Raw genomic sequence first — 9,414 nt, 5'->3', positions numbered from 1 at the left:
ATGGTGCCAGCTCTGCTGTGATTTGTGTGGCTTTGTGCTGCTGCTTCTTTTTGAATGAAATATGTGGAAACAGTCCCCTCATCAAAGGCACAAGTGCATGTGAACTTAAATAATAATAATAAAGATCCAGTTTGAACAGGGGCAAATATGAACACAGTAGAATATCACCAGATGAATAAAAGCAGGCCTGCATAACTTGTGGCACAACACATTGAAGGCCTTAACTCCTTAGTCACTGTTTCACAGAGGGAACCAGATAAAAGCCTGGTAAGGTTCCTTTAACCCAGGCCTGAACAATGTGTGACCCACACAGCTAAACACAGCCCACCAGCCTGCTTTGCAGTCTACTAGGGACTTTATGAACCTCCTGGTTTTGCCACCAGCCTGAGATTGTACAAAAACGGGGTCATCAAACCTCCAGCAGACCACAGTACCATACCCTCCAATATATCATGAGAGGGAATAGGGACATTCCTGTTCATGAGAGAGTGAGGCTCTGGGAAGAGTCTCACAGTTTAATGGCATGCCTTGCTGTACAATGGTAGACCAACACCATTTGTTTTAGATGTGCCACAAAAACATGAGAAAACGGGAACTGGGAGGACATGCAATCACTTACAATCCAGATGACAATCTGTGAAATCCAGACTGCAGCAAGCGACACACTACACAGGAAGTCAAATGTCTGGAATATAAGGCACTATATGGCCTTTATATCATTTAGAGCACAGCTGAAGAACACTAAGCAATATGAGCCCTGATCAGTCAGAGAACCCTTTGGCACAGAATTCTTTTTTAAAAATGCTTTTATCAGTATTATAAGTAGAAACAGAAAGGTTACATCTCTGTCCAACAAAACCATACAAGTTTACATACAAGATCTTGTCCATCAAAAACAAAAAAAACCATAAGAAGAGTACAATAATATTAATTGTGTCTAAAAGATCTAAGACTAGGCATCAATAGCCATCAATAAAGAATCTTGAAACCCTCAAGGAACGCCCCCCCCCCGCAACCTAACTGATCATCATACTGTCAACAAGCAGTCTAAAGAGGAGAGAACCAACTCAGCCATGACATACAAAATATAAGTAATGTAAATAATTCAAGCACAGAACCAGACATCCTCAGTGCTCTGCAGTATGGGCTCCCCCAACCAAACCCCCCAGCTCAAAAGTGCTTAAAGCAGCAATAACACTTAAATGATAAATGGAATATGCTGAACATATGCTCGAGTCCCTCACCACTGGGCAACAGCAGTCTCCCCCATACCCTTCATACACCTAAAAGTAAGGTTTGATGTGCTATGGCTTATGTCTTGACATGGATTAAAGCCCCAGCACTTCTTTTAGAAATTAGGCTCATTTCATTGCCAGGAAGCTACACCCAGAGAACAGCTCTGTTCCAGCACTGTCCAGGCATTCTTCGACTCACAGATCCGAGGACAGCTTCGACAAGAGTCTGCCTGCAAGCCCTACCCCTGCACTAACACTGTCCGCTGGCCATGATTACAGCATTTGAAGAGATAAATGGTGTACTTCTGAATGGTGTACTTGTGGTGAGAGGAGGGGTGAGGTTATAGAGTGTGTCAGTGCAGGAGAGCTGGTCTCGTGATAGGAAAAATGACTTGTCCCCTTAGCTAAGCAGGGTCTGCCCTGGTTGCACATGAAAGGGAGATTAGAAGTGTGAAGACTATAAGATATTCCCCTTAGGGGATGGAGCCGCTCTGGGAAGAGCATCTAGGTTCCAAGTTCCTTCCCTGGCATCTCCAAGATAGGGCTGAGAGAGATTCCTACCTGCAACCTTGGAGAAGCCTCTGTCAGTCTGTGTAGACAATACTGAGCTAGATGGGCCAAGGGTCTGACTCAGTATATGGGAGCTTCCTATGTTCCTAGGAGCAGGGCTTACAGACACACTGGGTGCTGTACTTGGGTGCAGTGATCATGAGTAGAGGCCTTCTGTTTCATACCACAGAACAATGCACTCCTCCCCCCATCCCCGCTTCCTTTAAGAAACCCTTCATTAAAACAAACCAGTTTTCTCTCTGCTGCTTTCTTGTTATAAAACTAGCTCTCCTTGCCTATCATTCCTCTCTCCCCTTTACTGAATTGGAACTAAGCCTCACTGGGATTCAGCCCAAGAATCTGTTTTCAGTAGTAGGGTTGAATTCTGGAATATGGGAACAAATTCACATCCGAGCATATGCAGAGTGCCTTTCCTTCATTAATGAATAATTGCATATACTTAGCATTCCGAAGCAGGTTGCCTCTGAGCACATGGTTAGGCTGGTTTTTCAGTACTAGGGGTAAGCTCACAATCATTTCCCTCTACAAAAAAAAAAAAATCAATTCCTGTTTTTCCCCTATGCTTCCAACAGGCAATTCACAAAATAACAAATAAAAAAGGGCAGTTGCCAGCAAAATGGAGAAAGGCACTCTTATTTTCTTGTTAGTGCTCATCTTGATATTCTAAAGTGGTGGTCGACATACCGCACAGAAGAAACTTGAAAGGCAACTCTGATGGTGTCGTGCGATGGGGCAGCTGCGGAACAACTTAAAAGTGCTTCCAGGCATCACACATGCTTTCATTATTTCCAACAGAAGTAGTGCTGTAGGGCTTCCTGAAAGTGGGTTTAAGTCACTCCCGAACTGCCCTAATCATGCTGCATCATTGGAGCTGCCTTCCAAGTCACACAGAAGCCCCCAGCGGATCCCGAATGATGATGTTCTGCTGTGCAGAATGTCAGCCAGCCAAATATTTCCAAAATGGAAATTTCTGATCCCATTATTCAAATTCCAAATGTGATATTTTTTTCTTAAAGTTCACAATCTGAGAGCCATACAGTTATATCAAATGGGCAATGTCAAAAGCTGTAATTCTCAAATACTGTCAAATACCATTGTATGTCAGAGAGTAAAAAAAAAACCTGTCCTGTACTAAATATACTGTAATTACATTTCAAAAATAAACTATATGAAACATCGGCTGTCCATTAATCCATACTGAAATCAAATACCAATGACAAGATCAGTGACTGAAATCAAATATAGTTCAATGTCAAACACAGGCATCAAACATTCAGCAAATAGTAGGCTGCTCAAAGAATGTCTAATTAATATTTGATATCAACATTTGCAGAGGAGAATTCTGGGGAACAACTTTGTTGCAGCTCTAAATTCGACCCTGCTAAAATCAGTGAGTGTTTTTGCCATTGGAGATGCACAACACTCAGAGTCAAAGGCCACCACAGTAGGGTTCTAACCAAGAGCTCTACTTATTAGGCTCCAGTTCCAAAGGCTATCTGGGCTTCAGGCCAAAGGCAGGAATTACACACTTTCCCAGTTAAGACAGCTCAAAAAACAGTCCACAAGGCTCCTTGCTACGGGAGTCAGGTGATACCAGAGGGCCAATATCATTCTGGTGCTACTGGCATGCATAAAGCTTCCAGCTCTGCTGCCTTTCTCCAGTCTGGTCAACTCATTTCTGAGGAAATAAACCCTGTAAACTGAGAAGAGGCCGTTCCTAACCCCTGCTTCTTTTAAAGTGGTGATGCTCTTATATTTAGCAGGGGAGGAGCAATCATCCTTATCCAACCCTAGTGCAGCATCTTTCCAGTAGCTGTTGCTGGTGTCTACCTTATGTTTCTTTTTAGACCATGAATGAGCCCCTTGGGGACAGGGAAGCAACTTTATTATTCTTCTTCTACATAAACATGTTGCACATCTGCATATTGCTCCACAAGGAAAAAAGAAGACTAGCTAAACCCTAGTTTTATATAGTTTCACCCCTGCTAACTGGGCAAAGAGGCACCTTTTTAACGTGGTGATTCTCTTTATTTAGCAGGGGGAGAGTAACTGGCCCTATCCACCCCCAGCACAGTACCTCCAGTGACTGTTGCTGGTGTCTGTCTTATGTTTCTTTTTAGATTGTGAGCCCTTTCGGTGGACAGGGACCCATCTTATTTATTTATTATTTCTCTGTGTAAACCAGCCTGAGCCATTTTTGGAAGGGCGGTATTGAAATTGAATGAATGAATGAATGAATGAATGAATGAATGAATGAATGAATGAATGAATGACCTCTGCTGAAAAGGAGTATACAAATATTTATAGTAGCCATAGTCGTCATAGTAGTAAGGGAACTGGATCCTCACTCTGTGTGGTTCCTCAGCACTTCCTCATCTCTCACCATTTCAGGTGAAAAAACATTTCCCTATGCCCAAGCTTGAGGTGGGCGGGAAGTAACCACTGAATCTTTGTACCATGGGAGCAATATGATCACCAAGCTTAGTTTAAGGCTTCTCTCATGGGTCAACACTGGAAAATTACCGAAGTGTGGCAGCCTCCTCCTTAGATAGCTGCAGTAGTAGTTCAGCTCCACTGAATCTAATGGGACTTAGCATAACGGTGGCAATACAAGATCAGAGCTTTTGCCTGGCTGAAGTAGGATGGACTTCTTTTAAAAAAGCCTGAAGAATGTGTTTGTTTCTGTGAAACTTTCCATTTTGATTTTGTTCTCAAAAGCAAAATAAAGACACGTCATTTTTTTGCATCTATGCTGAATAACCCTTATGAATGATCTCTTACCATGGCGATCTTGATTTTTTTTTCCGGTTCCAGAGTGATAAAAATGTTTTACACCAGTAACTTTTGGAACAATTGCTCTATTTAAATGTTCATAGGTTGAGCTAGAAGGCTGTGTGAGAAAAACTCTATGCCTCTCACTACTATTGCCATGCCTTTAAACTAGCCTTTCACCCCCCCCCTTTTTTTTTTTTTAAATGATGGGCATAACCAAACAGGTTCATTGCTTCTATTCAAAATTCAAAACAGAATGAACATCCCTTTTGTTCAACTCTCTTTTGCACGGGTATATAGACATCTGCAGAGAGCACAACAAATTGTATTAAGAGTGCCTAGAATCTGATTGGCTTCATATTATGGAAAGTTTATTACTTAAAAGAATACCCTGAAATTTTGTTGTGTCCCATTTTTTTGTTGCCAAGTTTACCAAACCAACTAGACTCTGATATATTTTAAGTTTTAGCCAAAGGTTTTGCTTGACTAAATTATCAACATTGTTTCCATGTCACCTTAGTTTATTGGGGGGGGGTGGAGAGAGAGAGAGAGAGAATGAGAGAGAGAGAGAGAGAGAGAGAGAGAGAGAGAGAGAGAGAGAGAGAGTCTCCTATCATCTTAATCAAGAACTAGCAAGAGGGAATTCAATGACTGATAAATGCATGAAGCTCTTGACTGAAGCTCTTCACATACAGGCAAACCTCATTACTCATGGGGGTTCCATGCCTTACTTATTGCCTCAAGTAATGAAACTATGAGTAATGAGGCATTGGAAAGGGGATTTCAGTCCTGGAGTGGAAGGAAAATGCCTTAAAACATGACATTACTTACTGTGGTGTGCTCTGTGGGGCCTGCATGTGCCCAGGAATGCCCCCCAATGCACAAAATGCCCCCCCAACTATGAAAATCATGGGCAGGATCCATTTTTTTAAAACAGCCACAAAATAGCTCCTGAAGACAAAACGGTGGGCAAAAGTGACCTCCGTGGTCACTTCCGGCCCTCTAGAAGCCACAGATACATGGGTTTTAGCCTTTTAGTATCTGCAGATAATGAAAAGGGGTGTCAATGAGACACCTGCGAATACGCAGAACCGAGAATAGCAGCTCTGCAAGTAACATGGTTCTCCTGTACTTCAGCAGATGGCCTCAGATACAAAGTCAGGTCATCTTTGTCCAGATGGCCTGTTCTGCTTTAGACCAGATGTTGGGAAAGCCAAGCAAACCTCGAAACCAAAGGGCTTGCTGTCTTACAACTTTACAGGGCTCCTGTCACAGCAACCAGCCCCATGATCTAACAAACTGAAGATTTCTTTCCTTTTTTGCTGGTGGTCTCTATCTGATAGGCGACCATTTTACAACCTAATACAAAATGGGGAACAAACAAGCCAGGAGCGTATCTAGGGTGGGGCAGGCAGGGCAAGTGCCCCAGGCACCACTCTAAGCGTTTTTAATATATATATTAAAAAATGGACACTGCACATGCTCAAATGGTCCCTGCAAGGCCTTAGAGGCCAGCTGGGGGAGGGGGAACCTTTTCAGACCCTCCCATGGCCTTTAGGAAGCCCCCCAATGACAGATAATTTTTTTTTAAAAAAAAATTAATATAATATAAGTCACTGTACACATATTTAGTTTGGCACTATGTACAGAGAATCAGGGCTTGTGAATACTGAGCTGAAGCTTGTGAGCTAGGATTGTATTCATTTGCTTCTTGTGATAAGTGAGTTAAATGTGATGTCTTAATAATATGACTATTAATGATGAGTTTGTCTTTGAATCAGTGTGAAATCCTTAGTATTAAGGCCCACAGGGAGTTTCTTGCTCTTTTTCTCTCATTTTAACTGTCTTTCTGAAATACTAGAATATATTCCAAGCAGTGGCACAGTTTTCTCTGCATATCCTTTAATTATTTTTAGAGTATCTGGGAAAAGTCAAATTCTCCATTTATTTTTAAAACTTATGTAATAGTGATGCTACAATGCATAGTAGAGAATTAGACAGGCACTTCTGTTTAGTTTTCCAAGTACACCTTACATAGTATTTGGGTATTTCATGAGCCCCAGCACACTGAAATTTGTAGTTTTTCAGCATTTTTTGGTCTGGCTACATCCACTGCTCAATAGTTTTTGAAATATTAAAAGATTAACGAGCTTGAATTGTATTTTTCAGCTGATATTATGGTAAAGTTATCTGAAAGATGGGTGTCAGATGTTTGGACAGGGGGCGCAATTTCAGTGCTTGCCCTAGGCACTATTTTCCCTAGATACACCTCTGAAACAAACATACATAAAATGAGGATTAAAGTCCCTCCTCCACAGGTCCTCCACCTCAGAGTCAATGTCTGAGGCACAAGTAACATTGTTGTCACCCCACAACCCAAACATACCCCTTTAATACTCCACTAAAGCCAAAACTCAAACTGCTGAAACTCCTCTTGTCCTGTTACTTCTGTTGCATACCAGCCAGCATTTCACAGAGGAAAATAAGATACTCTTGCAGTAAGTAGTTATGCAACTGTGCTCCTGTGCAATATAATCAGGGCTGGTTTGCAGTGCGTAGCTGTGCTGGCCATTATGGTCGCAAAATGGGCCGCTAAACTTGGTGTGGGCCACTGAACTTGGGTGGTCCATAGCCTGTGGAAGAAAAATGAGGTCCCCCAAATAAGATAATGGTTTCTGCAAAGTCAGAATACTCTCTAGAAATGCAGAAGCAGTGAACAAAAAGATATTTTTAAAATGTCTTTTTAAAAAACACAGAATAAAATCAGCAAGGTCATATGTATTTCTAGGACATACAGAATGTTGAGGACAGTTGAGTGACAGCTGTGGGGTGGGGGAGAACGAAACCATGAGGCACACAATTAGATATAGTATGCTGGAATGATGCATGGTGCAAGATTAAAAAATTCCCTCCCCCATGCTATACAGGAGGTTGCAGGAGATGGAAAATAACACATATTTCTTTTCACACTCTACAGAAACCTTCCCTTTCCCACTATATAGTAATGAAGCACAGGTTCTGGGCTAGCAGCCAGCTCTGAAACACAGCTCTTTAGAACTATATATAGAACAACAGGGGACAGATGTGCCCTTTGGACCAGACTTCCAGGAGGAAGTTCAGTCCTCCACACTGGGGAGCCCCCCAAACGTCTGGCTAGAGGTTGGGGTAGCCATGCCACTGGCCCACGCTGGACAGCTGAGCACACAACTCTAAGGGTGGCTGTGGGTCAGGTCTCTTGTGAGAATGCCCATGCACGGGGTTAGCCAGGGGTATGTCTTATGGAAATAAATATAAAGATTTAGATTTGCATATTTACATCTTCAGATGATGATGTGATAAATAAAACTTCTGTAGAATGGGTAGATGAAAAGAAAAAGCTGTACACCAATCTTTTGTGTGCATGTACACATATATATGGATGTGCACTAGCATCAAGATGCATCCCCCCGCTCCAAGATTTAACTCATAGAGACCTGGGGACAGACAGAAATTTGAAGAACGCTGATGCATCTGTATACAGTACATGCATACTTATGCATTCTTTAAAAGAGATCTTCCTGAAAAGCAAAACCGGGACAAAATTGGTACATGCTGATACCAGAGAGGAATCAGAAAACAGAGACCGTACGTAGTAAATTGAGAGGTTGAAGAGTATGATGTTGTCTAATTGCTTCCCTCCTGTGCAACTGTTGGAGACCTCCTCATAATAGCATGGAGGGAGCAGACAAGAGGACCATAGAGGGAATGGGTGAGAGGTGCCAAGGGTGCCTTGCCTACTTACGAGACAGTACCCAGTGTTGGTTTGCTTCACGCTGACAACCCTGATCCAACTGGCCTGAAGTATGTTTAATAATAATATCAATAATAGCACAGAGTCTCATCTACGATGTATGTTTCCTTAAAAAACAGAACAAAAATCCAACTCTCTACCCTCTCTTAGCAATAGAAATAAAAATGAAGGCAGTAGCGGCTATTTCTAGTGTCATGTATATAAATCCTTTCCCTGCCAGGCATCATTTGATGGATTTTTTTTTTTTTTTAGCTGTTTCCCTAGTACTTGAAAAATGTAATCTCTGCCCAGAATGTGAGTGACTTACTTTCTCCAGACTCAATAAGCTATTCAACCATGTCGCATTGACGACTGTCAAGGCAAAATCCAGTCTGAACTCACTTGCAAAAGTCAATTAGATTTCAGTATTTAGTTACTCTTTCCTAGCATGACACATTCAAATACTAATTCAGCTGCATTCATTCACAGCGACGAGATGTAGATGTAGCTTTGTTTCGCTCCCCCAGCCCGCCTCCCTCATGATACACTCAGGTGTTCAGTCAAAGAAAACAACCAGCCCACAATCACATTTCCAGAACAAAATGCACCTCATTTCCATGATGATGCTGTTAAAACAAGAGTGGTGAATACCTCCTGAAGGGCAGTTATTTTAATATGCAGTAATGTCTGCAGTAAGATAGATAAATACTCAAGTGCTCCCTATAAACTTAGCTTCATATTCTTCTATTATTTCACTTGGTGGCATGTGTGTATCCTCTGTAGTATTTCTTCTTATCCTGCTTCATGTCTGCTCCTGAGAATTTGCTGTATGTCTGCATTTTATTCATTTATCTACCTTCTTTGAGAGCAGGTTAAATGATAAAAAGCCACGATAAAATATTCAACATTCTGTAATGCAGGACAAAGGGAGCAACACTGACACTCCTGCCTAGAGCAAGTATGTAGGCTGGATCACATTTAGTCTGAAACAATGGGTGACTGCTTCCCTTCAACCTATCTAAATGTGATCCCCAAGGAGAAATCAATGTAAACAGCTTAACCCGTGCA

This window comes from Hemicordylus capensis, chromosome 1 (assembly GCF_027244095.1).
Source record: "Hemicordylus capensis ecotype Gifberg chromosome 1, rHemCap1.1.pri, whole genome shotgun sequence".
Classification (NCBI taxonomy): Eukaryota; Metazoa; Chordata; class Lepidosauria; order Squamata; family Cordylidae; genus Hemicordylus; species Hemicordylus capensis.
This window is presented reverse-complemented; position numbering follows the sequence as displayed.